Source organism: Monodelphis domestica, chromosome 4 (genome assembly GCF_027887165.1).
Source record: "Monodelphis domestica isolate mMonDom1 chromosome 4, mMonDom1.pri, whole genome shotgun sequence".
Lineage (NCBI taxonomy): Eukaryota > Metazoa > Chordata > Mammalia > Didelphimorphia > Didelphidae > Monodelphis > Monodelphis domestica.
Genome location: NC_077230.1, coordinates 146255801 through 146270161, shown reverse-complemented (window position 1 = coordinate 146270161; position 14361 = coordinate 146255801). Strand labels below are relative to the sequence as shown.

The 14361-nt window shown below is 34.2% G+C and overlaps 1 long non-coding RNA gene across 1 annotated transcript; it reads right to left on the bottom strand.

Moving 5' to 3' along the window:
- Window positions 1-503: 503 nt before the first annotated feature.
- Window positions 504-3756, bottom strand: LOC103095562 (uncharacterized). The gene is made up of 2 exons (XR_467445.3): window positions 3474-3756; window positions 504-620 (listed from the first exon to the last, which is right to left on the bottom strand). It is a non-coding gene; the product is annotated as an uncharacterized LOC103095562 (long non-coding RNA).
- Between the last annotated feature and the right edge of the window lie 10605 nt (window positions 3757-14361).

The following is a 14361-nucleotide window of genomic DNA, read 5'->3' as shown; positions in this document are numbered from 1 at the left end:
GGAGGGAGAAATCTGCAGCTGGGCTGATGGAGGCAGAAAGCTAAGTTAAAATATTATCTTCATTTGAAATACACAGCTTTGGGTTTATTGAGGCTCAGGAGGGACCAGGAAGCTTGTGGATACAAAAGGAATTATATAGCTCAAAGCAGAATAGTTAGAGAACACCGGTGATCAATGTCAAAGATGAAACTAAGAGCCTCAGTTAAAATAATAACTTTCATTCTAAGATTTCAAAAGAATTAAAGCAAGCAGACACAAATATTTTCTAAAAGAGGGTATTCCAACATATTCAACATTGCTATATGCTTTACCAGATAGATAGACAGACAGACAGACAGAGAGATAGATAGATGATAGACAGATAGATAGATGGATAGATAGATAGATGAATAGACAGATAGATAGGTTGATAGATAGATGGACAGATAGATGGATAGATAGATTGATAAACAGATAGATGGATAGATACATAATCTACATACAGAGAGACATAACAAGTTCAGTTTATCTTTATAAAATGTTTTATTGATGCTTCTTGTCATTTATTCACTTTTTCTTATTTTCTCACTGTCTTTTCCAGATACAGGACTTTCTTTCACTCCAGCACTGAAGTCTCCCTTCTAGAAAAGAAAAACATTTAGACAGTATCAACTCATAAATTAACCATATCTAACCTTGCATAACACATTCTGTTTTATAGTCCCCCTATCCCACACCCATTTCTCTTCTAATGAAGGCATATGTTTTTTTTTTTTGTTGTTGTTGTTGTCTGGGACAAATCCTTACATTTACTCAAAAATCCAATTTTCTCTTTATTTGTATTATTAAAATCATTTATGTTGTTTTTGAATGATCAATTTTCAAATAGAATTGAAAAGTCAGACATAATACACACTAGTTTAAACATGGCTGCTTCAAAAACCATTTCAGGATCTTCTACTAACTTGAGCATTGGATAATAGAATTTAAAAATGAATCATAAAGATCATCTAATATAAGACTTTCACTTTACAGATGAGAAAACTGAATAGAACATCTAAATTGAGCCAATTATATATGGGTCTATAGAAGCTGATTTTATGAAGAAATTCTTAGTAGCAAATTGCTGACTTACCATTTGTCTCTCAAGTCACAGGAACTACATGGAAGAAAAGGTCTGTGAAGACTGTCATAATCAACCTTCTAATCAAAACTTTAAAGGATAAATACTAATTTCTACTTTAGTAGTATTTTCCTGTCTGTGGCTAAGAAATCCCAAATTTCCACTTTTCTCATCTCTCAATTCGAATTGCTTCCTGTCTAGGGGAAAATCTTTCCCCTGTAAATTTCTCAATGCTCATCTCTAACATTCCCCCCACCCCCAGATATAATCAATCTTGCTTGGCTCATTCCCTCATGGTTAATTATCCCCTATCCTTAAAAAGGAAATAAGCACTTCAACCATCTAGCTGGTCACTCACAAACCCCCTTAACTCTGACTACGTTTCTCACTCCTCTAATGAAAATGTTCCTTCTGAGATCACCAATGGCCTTTCTTCAACTCTTCTTTTTCCTTGAACTTTCTGCAGCATTTGACATTGTTGATTACCCTCTCCTAATCCAACTAAGGCAATTGTTCTCTCTCAACTCTTTTACACTGGTCTATCTTTCTTTTTCTCCCCTTATATATGACTGTGGCTTACAACACTCTACCATTTAATCTAGAATTTGCAAATATCTTCTGAAAAATTCTTCTGTGTTTACCCTGTACTATATCATGTTCAGAAATTCCAAAACAAACTCATCAATCTGTCCCTCTGCTTACAGATTTTTGTCACTGTTGCTATCACCATTTTGCATTACACTTAGATTCAAAACCACAGTCATCTTTACTATAATATTTAACTTAAACATTCAAATAGTCACTACACTATGTTAATTGTCTATCAACAATGCCCTGTTCTCTCAAATCAGACCTTCCTTTTTTAGGTATTCTTTCTGATTGCAGTTGTAATAGCCTTCAAACTAGTCCTCTCTGCTCGTCAATTTGTCTTTCACATAATTGCCAAAATAATCTTTCCAGATCCCTCCCACCAACCCTCATTCTCTGACATGCAATTACATTTAAGCCAACTAGACTAGTACTTGTGCTCCTTGATATCATCCTTTCTTCTTTAGCTTCTATACATGACTGTGTACACACACACACACACACACACACACACACACACACACCATCCTACACACCTAGAATATACTTCTTAGACATCTAAACATGGTGAAAATCATGTTCTTTTTCTCTTCCTTTATTATTCAAGTCAGATATTGCCACTCCCATGAATCCTTTTCTCCACCCACTATGGGCTCTCTTTCATTTTTTCTTAAAATAGATTTTTTTCTTCAAAATTTTCTTTTATCTTTCCTTTTCTCTTGTTCTACCTTTTGTCATGCCTCATTTTGCCCTCAAAAATAAGCTCTTAAAGAACCTATCTCATACATAGTTGATGCTTAATATTTTATTTTACTATTTCTTTTTGTTTTTAAACTGAAGGTAGAAGAAATCTAATACTTTGAACTCAGTTTTTTTAATCTTTGATAAATGATAATTTTCCATATTGTAAATTAATTATATTCTAGAGATATCAGATATGATAACTAGATTTTGTTTAGTGCAAATGGAGTTATAGAAGTGGTAGCACTATTTGAATTTACATTATTTCTATTGGTTGGAATGAGTTACTATGTTTTACCTGCTTATAACTTTAAAAAATAATCAATTTGAATAAAAGAACTTACTTCCCAGGGGTTGATGGTTGATACTAATAGGAACCTTATTGTATTTATTGTAGCTAAAGACTCAATTTACATAAAATACATTGGTAAAGTCTGGATTCTTCATATCTATAATGGAAACAAAAACTATCAGATTTTTTTTGTCATTGTAGACACACTTCAAGTGAAAACATTTCTTTACCTAAAATCCTGAGCTTTCAGTAAAGACTTTGCTGATCATCTAACATTTTACATTGAGATTAATATTCCCAGATAGGTAGAAAAGGTTGTACTTAAATCAAGGGACCATAGGCTTTCACAATTAAGATAAACAACTACATAAATTTTCTAACATGTTTCCTTATTTTCAACAGCAACATATCAACCAAATTCTATTAGCGTAAGAATAACAAACTACTCAACTTTATCCAGGGAGTACTAGGAGAAGCCTATGAGGTTTAATTTCTTAACTTTTCTTACAATTCTTAGATCACAATCTTTCACCATATACCCTTGGATACATTATGAAACTATTCATATCTTCCTTCTTGTCATGCTAGGAGCAGAAAATGGATTTTCAAGTAATGTGAAATAAGTTGATTATAAAAAATCTTCATCAGCCTTGTGAGATGGGGGTGGGGTATAGATACCAGTGGATGGACATATGATCTTGTCTTAACTATTTTCTTATCTTTTTTTTTTTAAGGATAAATTTATCTTACCAGGTTTTCATAGCTTGGCCAATGAATTCAGCTTAATAAAATATCTCCCCTTGTAGATTGAGCACTGGTTTAAATCCAAATGTGAGATGTTACTTTGTTTGGATGCCAAAAATCATACAAAATATCATTTATCAGGGGCATAGAATTCTTCTTTACCTACATCATGGAACATTGAGGAGCAATGGTTCTCCATTGTTCAATGGCATTCCACATACTCTTGGTTTCTTAGCATTCCTTCAATTCTAAATATATTGTTTGTTCCTGTCATCAATACAAGTTTTTAAAGTACGTAGTGGTTTTTTTTCCCCTCCTTTCCAGTGAAGCTAGAAGCACCAAGTATATAAAAAATACTGTTACTTCCTTACATTTATATTTTCTACAACCCAGCATTGATTTGCTCCTTATTTAAGCAACATTTTCTTGATAAATTAAAAAAGCAGCAATAGCCATTACTGCAGGCTATATACAGCCTCTAATATCACTTAAGCATATTACAGAATATAATATCTGGTACTTAACGACTAACTTGCATATGAAAGCTCACATAATGTCTCATAAAACCCTTAAAATGGCTTCAGTTTAAGAGTCTCTTTAAAAAAAAACACCTTCAGGGAATATTGTAAATGAAGTAGCACTCCAGCCTTGGAAAAAAAATTCACACACTTGCAGAAATTTTTAATATAAATTGAACACATTAAAAATTAATTTTGCATGACCATTTCGCATTGCAGTGCCAATGCATAGTTAAGATAAGGCCTTAACTCTTCTTTGTTTAAAGTAACATGGAAGCTTCTCTCTTTCTTTCTCTCCTGCTCTCTGACTCTAGTCTGTACATAATTATTATTTTCATTAATCAGAAAATGGACCCCCATTTTCCTATTCTGACAGCCCCAGCTGGAGTTGACAGAAACCCTACCTGAGTCGCCCAGGCAACTTAACTATAAACTTCTAGGAAACTCATTAAAGAAAGGTGTGAGCTGACAATTAACTAAGGTCATTCCCTATTTTAAACTAGGTGACCTGGGAAAAGCTTACTCATCAGAAAAGTTGCCAGTCTGCATTGTCCTGGCTTTCCCTTTACCATTCCTTTCCTGGCCCTTTGACTTCCCCCATTCCATTTGATTTTTCTGCCAGTTATCACCATAAAGATCTTGATTTAGGACTTTTAGCCTTGTGTATGAGAAAAACAGACAAACATTTTCTATTAGGATAAAATTAAAATGAGGAAAAGAATTGCACTAAACCACCTGCTGAATATATTTGTAAATACATATATTTATTAAACATACATTCATATATATGTATATTTTAATTATTTGGGGGGCTATTGTTTTATAACAAACATTCCAAAATTTTACATCCAGGGCAATACCAATAAATATGAATTTCTCTTTTCTAATGGAAAACTTGTACTGTACAGATCCAACATGCTATAGTAGCTCTGTCTCTATGAAAGAGCAGCTGGTTCGGTACCAGTTGGATCTTTCAAAGGGTAACTGGTGTTCACACATTACATTCCTCCATGATCAAGTTTTGAATGTAGACTTAGGAGAATAAATAAGACCTACAGAGTCAAAATTCTTTAACACTCTAATAAAGAAATAAAACATTTTTTCTTAAAGATACAGCTCTTTCTGAACTCTTCCTCATTATGTTCCTCAGATGTTTCAGTTCAAATTTTGAAAGCTGAAAATAAAACTGACAGATCAGGATTGATTATTTCTTTGTTATCAGTGTGTGTGTGTGTCTGAGAAAGAGAGAGAGAGAGAGAGAGAGAGAGAGAGAGAGAGAGAGAGAGAGAGAGAGAGAGAGAGAGAGAGAGAGAGAGAGAGAGAGAGAGAGAGAAAGGTTCTGGAAAGAGGAATAAACAATGTTCAAAGGGAAACAAAATAGTTTGATAAAGACTATTTCCCTAGCTTTCCAAAACTTCACGGAGACAATGTAAGATGTTTTTAATTGTATTCCCTGACTTTCCTTTAGTTCTTTTACTCCATGTTAATATGACTTTAGGTACAACAATAAAACAGACTCCAAAGCCCTAGAGAAGACACACATAGTTTGCTGCCAAAAAAAGGTATTAGACTGTGGTAATGGTTTATCCAGAAAAATCATACACATTTTAAAAAATGAAGTGAAGCCAATTTGTGTGTAAATGTATTGTTAGTCTCACAGAGCATGATCCTTGAATACCAAATTCCAGATACTTTGGAGTTGTTTCCTAAAATAAATTAATAACTTTTTCATGGAAACTATTCCAAAAAAAAATGAAGTTCATTCACCAGTCATAACTGGTCAGCACTGGTGAAGTATCCGCATTCATATCAGCCCCAGCACTCTGTTCCCCCTCTGCCCAGGGCCTGAGGACATTTTTTTACATGCCTGCCCTTGTCCAGCTGCCCCAAAGCAAGAACTCCTCCACTTCTTTCTAGAGTATTGGGAGTGGGAGGGAGGCTCATAGAAAGCTTAAATTTGCCCTTTAGGCACTCAAACTTGAAAACTTTCACCAACACTGCCCTAGCCTATAGGGCATTAATCATTAATCTCTTTCATGGGCAAGGCCAAGGTCATCACTTCCCTCCTTCTTTGAGGCATAGTTATATCCATACCAAAGATTCTAAGAAGCTACCAAATGTTGAACAATCGAAAGATACAAATGATAGACAAATGAAGAACTTTTTGATCATTACAGATGACTCATCAGGAACCATAATCAGAAGGGATTAAAGAGCAGAGCTGTCAAACTCAAAATGGAAACAGGGACCACTAACCCACAGACAAGGTTTCCTGTGGATCCTATATTTTCTTAGTTTTTAAATATAACCACATCTATACTTTATTGTAGTTATTTATTTTGTTAAATATTTCTTAATTACATTTTAATGTGTTTGGGTGAGGTAGAGGGAGAGCACTTCAATATATTATGGGCAATATTTGAGATACCTCTGCTGTGGAAAGCCAGTTTCATTTCATTAACATTCATTTAAGTTACCAAAATGTTTTGAGGGTTTCTATCTGTCATTCAAAAAAAAAAAGACACTCAAGTTAAAGAGGTTTTAAAAGGGTAGGGAAGAAGGAAAGAAAATGTTTTATATTGAGTCATGTAGATAAGAAAGGAAAATGATCAGATTTTGGACATTTAAAATTCATAGAGAACATTTTTTCTGTCTAATATTTGTTAAAACCAAATATTTATTACCTCAGTCACTTTTATCCCTTGGAGACATCAATGATTAAAGGATTGACTGCTAAACAAATTATTCAATAATGACTTTAATTTGAAAAGGTGATAGATATTCTGCCTAATTCTTAAATTAGGCAACCAAAATGAGACTGAATAGCAAAGTACAGACACAGCCAGGTATAGAAAAATTGTTGCTGTTACACAAAAGTTAATCCTTTGGCAGTATTTACCATGGTTATCATTTTAGCTAATGTGCCAGATTCTTAGTCACAAATGTGACCCTTTGTTTCTCAAATCCTTTTCCATCACAATACAGAGCGAAGAAAAAGCAATGGGCATCTGGGCCTTAGTCCAAGTTTTCAGGAGCCTCTGTACCAATGAGCATTATTTCTCCACCTGCAAAATATTTTCTTCCTCTTTATAGGAATGTTATGGTTATCAAATATACTTTATAAAGTTTAAATATATACATACATACATATATATATATATATATATATATATAATATACATATATATATATATATGCCAACATTGCTCCTAAATTGTTAAAATGGCTACTACCTACACTCCAACTACTTTTTTTTTTGCTCCAGTGCCTTTTCCAAAATTTTGGAGTAACCAAAAAGAAGATTTCACTGACCACTGGGGGGGAAAGAGGAAGGTGCAACTGGAAAACAATAAGTACAAACAAATTTGTTTGTAGGGAAGCTACACTTCCCTAAAATCTTTTCTGTCTGAGAACTTGGGAAAAGAATGGTAGAGAAAGGCAGTTAGAGAAACTTATGCTTTCCAATGAGTATAGAAGACAATTTTTGCTATCCATGTCAATTATGCATTATAACTGGATAAATAGGAATAATAAACATGCATATTATACCCATTATAAGCCAGGCACTTTGTTAAGCGCTTTACAACTATTTTCTCATTTGCTTCTTAGAACAATCCTGAGAGGTAAGTGCTATTATTATCATCATCATTTTACATTTGAGAAAAGTGAGGCAGATAGATTAAGAGACTTATCCAAGGTAATTAAACTACTAAATGTCTGAGTTGAGATTTGACTTTAGGTCTTGATTCTAGCCCTGGTATTCTATGCACTTCGGTGCTTTATCACAGCAATAGGGGTAGGTCTTGCAGAATCTAGTCAAGTAAACAAATAATAAAGGTATGTTATAGGATGATTTCCAAGGCATAATCCTAACCCTCCAAAGCATTTAAATTAATAAGGAAAAAATAAATAGAAAACATATGGTCTATAAAAACAACCGAATATAATCAATATTGCTATTATTGAATCATTTTAGCCATGTCTGAGTCTTTGTGAGCTCATCTGATGTTTTCATGGTATAGAACATGGATTGGTTTTCCATTTCCTTCTCTGATTCATTTTAGAGGTGACAAAAATGAGGCAAATAGGATTAAGTGACCTGCCCAAGCTCACTCAGCTAGTAAGTGTTTGAGGTCACATTTGAACTCAGGTTTTCCTGACTTGAGTGAAGCCTGGCATTCTTTCTATCCATTGCACTTCCCAGCTTCCTCAAATCAACAAATAACCAAGATGTAGAAATATTTATACTATGCATATGACCTGATTGGGAAACTTGGAGGCAAAGAGTTGGTATATTTTCAGCATGCAAAATGGGGAAAAGATCCACGTAATTTCAAGTATCAAATTTAAAAGTGAAAAAAGAGGAGAGCAAATATCTTCAAAATAATGACAAAAAAACTGGGGGTGGGAGTTTTTTTAACATTTCCTTAGAAAAAGGTAGCAAACACAATCACCTCAAAGAAATACCTAAAGACTATGCTATTAATTGAATTAACCTACATTATTTGAATTGTACTAACTCCGGTAGATATTCCTTGAAAATCTTCATGACTTCATTGATGTAACTGTTCTATCCACTAGAACATACAACAGTGCCTTTGACTGAAAAGACTTTCATAAGCTATTGTGTTAACATGCAAATGCACCCACAAAAACATCATAACTACTTTAGCACTTTTAAGGTTGGCAAAGTCCTTTACACAGAGCATCTCATTTTGCTCCTAGAAGAACCCTGATTTGTCCAGGATTCTATAACTATCACTCATACTATCTGTGGAGCATTATGTCCTGGTAAAGGGTCTTTCCAAACTGGTCCTTATGAAGCCTGCCAGTATACCGATACTTGAAGCCTGGCCTTGCTTTTCCTTTCCTTGCCTCTTCTTTTCCCTCATTCTGATACTTTGCTCTGCTCTATTCTTTTAAACTTCAGAAAGCTTTGACTTACCTGCCTGACTAGAGAGGGAGAGAGAAGGACTTCAGTGCAAGAGCATCAAAAAATAAAAAGCCAAGCGATTTTAACGAATATTGTTTGAATTGAGGGATAAATCTAGTTGGTGCTGAATTCCTACAAAAATATTTATCCAGGAGTTGAAAATTTGTATTTAGGTATCTTCTAACAGAAGCAAAGGTAATTCAGAACACTAGAAGGAATTAGAGGGAAAATAGTCCAATAGGTTGAATTTTAGTTCACTGTGCCTCTGTTCTATAGATTCTATTATGTCCCTGAGCCTGGAGTCACAGGTCAGAGTGCTCTGGCACCATGAAAGGTACATTGGAATGTCCAAAGATACAGGAGGGAGCATCTTCTTCTGTCTCGTGGGAATGGCAAAGGAACATGTAAAGGGTCCTCTTGTTACTCTTCTATGCCATGGAAAAAAACAAAAACTACTTATAGAAACAACAATCTACTACCCTTTTTGCCTTCTTAAAGGACATTATAAAGGAAAGAAAAATATATTAACTTTCTCTTGAATTATTTAACAGGTTATAAGGAGTTGGTCAAATAGAAATTTTATAGGAAATGGATTGAGGTGGCAGAGCAGTTATGTCCAAGCTGATTACTCCTGCTCATTTGAATTGTGTCTGATTCACACAGGGAATTTAATAATGTAGATAAACATAAAAGCAGCTATGGCACCTTCACCGAACATAAAACAGTCATATTTTATAAATAAATGACATATCTTTTGTGCGTGTGTGCTTGTGTATGTGTGTATAGAGTCTTTCCTAGTAACTAATGGCCTGTGTTAAACTTTAGTCTGACCTATATAAAAGCATTTGGATATTTTATGCAAAACTTTGACTAAAGTGCTACTTTGCCCTAAACTTAAATAGTGTATGCTCATTAAGCAATGACCTCTAAAGTAATAGTGGGGGAAGTGGATAGAAGCCAAAACAAAGCCATCTTACTGGATGTAGCTTGAAGCTTTAGGAGGACATAAATGCTGCTGTAGCACCAATAAAGGTCGTTACACGAATTATTGGGAACAGATTGTGTTTGTGTTTTTTGGGAGTGAGATGGAAATGGAGGTCTATTTTGTATATGAGCATGCAATCTCTATACACTCACATCTAGATCAATGGCTTTCAAACCTGTTTAGTCTATTGTCGTCAGGGGCAATATACCTTGAAGAGCCCACTTAGAATGAATTGGAAGAATGCCACTACTTCAGTGAAATATTAAAGATAGAATATGGTTTGTGATGTCTTTTTGAGAGAGAGCATGGCAGAGCATGTCTGAGAGTAGCCTTACATTCAGGATTCAAATTTAACTCTTTGACTACCCATATCACAGCCCGTCTCACCAGCAGTGACTCACTTGATTTCTCATTACCCCAAGTGGCAGAGAAATTATAGATTTGCATCAGACCAAGAACTTTCCACACTTTAAATTCTTTAAAATATGAAGTCATAGTTTTGTTCCTACCAATTTTTTAAATTGAGCATCATAGGTTGGCCTATTAATTAGGACTAGTAAAAAAAAAACTTATATATTCATATGAAATAATCATTAATAGTATTATGAGCATCAAGACCAACCAGGAGAAAATTTTATTGCGATCTGTTGAAAATTATAGAAAATTAGGGCAGTTAGGTAGCACAATGAATAGAGATTTAGGTCTAGGGAAATGAGGTCTTAGGTTAAAATCTGACCTCAGATTCTTCCTAGCTGTGTGACCCTACTCAAGTCACTTAACCCCATGCTTTACCCTTATCACTCTTCTGCCTTAGAACCAATATTTAGCATTAATTCTATGAAAGAAGGTAAGGCTATAAAAAGAAAGAAAAGAAAAATATTGTAGATTATGTTACATACACACAAATGTATTATTCACTTTTTTGTATTTTAGCCAGGCAAATATACTGTTGGATTTAGAGTCAGAAAGTCAAAAAGGGCTAATATTAAATCCTCTCTTAAATATTTACTAACTGTGGTCTTTGATAATGTATTTCACCATTTGTTTCCTCTTTTTAAAAATGAGAATAATGTCACCTGGGTTGAGAAGCCCTATACTGTCAGTTAAAACTAGATGTGGATCTGAGTATGGCTTACATTATGAACTTATTGCAAAATTCAGACTCAAATTGAAGAAAGTATGGAAAACATCCCACTTTATAGATCTGACCTTAATAATATCTCTTATGAAAATGAAATAGAAGTTATGAATAGATTTAAGGAATTTGATCAATAGATAGATCATATGAAGAACTATGGACAGAGGTTTACAATATTCTACAGGAGAGAGCAATGAAAAAAAAAATCCCAAACTAAAATAAAGAGCAAGAAAATAAACTGTCTGTCTGATGAGGCTAAATTCCCACCTTACCTCCTTCCATACCTTCCTGTCTCCCCAAAATGGCAAGCAATCTGATATCAATTTTATATATATAAACCAGTGCAATATATCTTTCCATATTTGGGCTTTTGTGAAAGAGAACTCAAAGAAAAGAAAAGTGAAAACATGAAATGAAATAAAAAATGTTTCAGTCTGCATTTAGAACCCATCAGTTCTTTCAAGACAGATTTTTTCTCTTTAGTCCCTGAGGATTTTTTTGACTTATGGTATTGGTAGGAATAACTAAGTCATTCATAAATATTCCTCATAAAATATTGCTTTACAATATTCTCGTGTTTCTGTTCACTTCACTTTGCATCAGGTTCTGTAGGTCTTTCAAGGTTTTTTCTGAAATTATCTTTCTCACCATTCTCACCATATAGCAAAAAATATTCCATTATAATCATATACCACAAACTTGTTCAGCCATTCCCCAAATGATGGACATCTCAATTTCCAATTTTTGTCACAACAAAAAGAACAGCTATAAATATTTTGGTACAAACAGGACTTTTCCCCTTTTCTATAATCTCTTTGAGATATAGACCTAGTAGTAGTATGGCTGGATCAAAAAGTCTACACAATCTTAAAGTCCTCTGGTCATAGTTCCAAATCACTCTCAAAATGGTTGGATCAATTCATAACTCCACCAACAGTGCATTAATATTCCAATTTTGCCACATGCTCTCCAACATTTATTATTTCTTTTTATCTTATATTAGCCAATCTGATAGGTATGAGGTTGTACCTTAGAGTTGTTTTAATTTGCATTTCTATAATTATGAGTAATTTAGAACATTTTTTCATCAGATTATATTTACCTCAATTTCTCTGAAAACTGCCTATTCTAATCCTTTTACCATTTATCAATTAGGGAATGGCTTATAGCCTTATAAATTTGAATGAGTTCTCTATATACTTGAAAAATGTGGCCTTTGTCATAAATACTTGCTGTAAAATTCCCCCTACCCTAGTCTTCTCCTTGTCTTCTAATTTTGGTTGCTTTAATTTTATTTATATAAAATCTTTTAGTTTAATATAATCAAAGTTATATTTTTTTAACTTATAATTTTTTATCTTTTGTTTATCTCAAATTCTTCCATTATCAATAGATTCAATAACTAGACTATTCTATGATCCTCTAATTTGCTAATGGTGGTACCCTTTGTGTCTAAATTATGTATCCATTTTGACCTTCTCTTGGTATACAGTGTGAGATGTTGGTCTGTCTATACCAATGATGGCAAATCTATGGTATGGGTACCAAAGATGGCACATAGAGCACCCTCTGTGGGCCCTCAGTCACTACCCACTCACCCAGATTTTGTTATTAGAAAGGCAGAGTGACTCAGGTGGAGCTGCTCCCTTCCTACTCTCTACTGTGCCTGACATTTTTTCTCATTACTCTTGCTGAGGATATTCTTCACTTCACCTGCCCCTCCATCCAACAGTCCAATTGGTGCACTTCCTCCCTACCCTATGTGGGGTAATGGGTGGGCATGGCACATGGTCTCTGGAGGCGGTCAGCACTGCACTTAGTCAGAGGGGTGGGGTAGGGACAGAGCCTGACACTCCATCTCTAAAAGGTTCACCATCACTGATCTATATCCAGTCTCTGACATTATCTTTTTTTTTTCAGTTTTCCTAGCAGTTTTTGTCAGATAGTGAAATGACAAAAGTTATCTTTAAGAAAATTAGAGCTATCAATGGAATGCCTTTGCAAAAATGTGTATAACAAAAGGAAAGAATGTTATAAACAACAGAAGTAGAAAAGATTAAGAGGTGACAAGAAAATACTAATGAATTATAAAAGAAAGATCTTACCATCAATAACCTTGATGATGAGGTTAATGATCTAGAGCCAGACATCCTGGAGAAAGAAGCTAAGTGGGGCTGAGGAAGTATTGCTAATAATTAGGCTACTGGCAGTGACAGAATTCCATCAGAGCTATTTAAAATCCTAAATAATGAAGCTGTTAAAATAAGTACAGAATTCAAAATGTAATAGTAAGCAAATTTGGAAAACTCTATAGTGGTGACTGAATGGGAAAAGGTCAGTTTATATCCAAATCCTAAGTTAAGGTAATACTAAGAAATACTCAAATTATTGTACAATTGTGATTATCTCATAACAATTACAATATGCTTAAGATTCTGCAAGCTATATTACAGCATTATGTGAATGGGTAGGTTGATTTTTGAAGAAGCAGAGGAATTAGAGACCAAATTGTCAAGATAATCACTAGATTAGGGAGAAAGCAAGGGGATTCCAGGAAAAACAAACAAATGAACTACTTTCTCTTTTTGACTACACTAAAGCCTTTGACTTTGTGGATCAAAACAAAGTATGACAAATTCTCAAAGAGATGAAATCATCTTACTTTTCTCTTGAGGAAACTTTATGTGGGTCAAGAGGCAAACATGGAAGAAATGATTGATTTAAGATCACCAAAGGCATAAAACAAAGCAATATATTGTCACTTTATTTATTTAATTCATATGCAGAGAATATCATGTGAAATTCCAGACTAGATGAATCAAATGCTGGAATTAAGATTGTTCAGGAGAAATATCAACAATTTTACATATGGAAACAATACCATACTGATGACCAAAAGTGAAGAATGAAGAAGTCTCTTGGTAAAGGTAAAAGTAGGAGAATATAAAAGCTGACCTGAAGTATAATATGTAAAGAAGATAAAAGAGGGTAAAAAAAAAACAACTAAGATTATGCCACTTATCCCATCACTTCCTGGCAAATAGAGAGAGGGGAGGGGCAGAGCTAGGTGGCTCAGTGGATTGAAAGCCAAGCCCAGATATGGGAAATCCTGGGCTCAAATCTGCTCTGAGACACTCCGTAGCTGTGTGACCCTGAGCAATTCACTTAACCTCTGTTGCCTAGCTTTTACAACTCTTCTGCATTGGAACCAATACACAGTATTGATTTTAGGATGAAAGGAAAAGCTTTAAAAAAACAAATAGATAAAGAATAAATGGAAACATGGTCAGATTTTATGTGCTTGGGCTCAAAGTTCACTG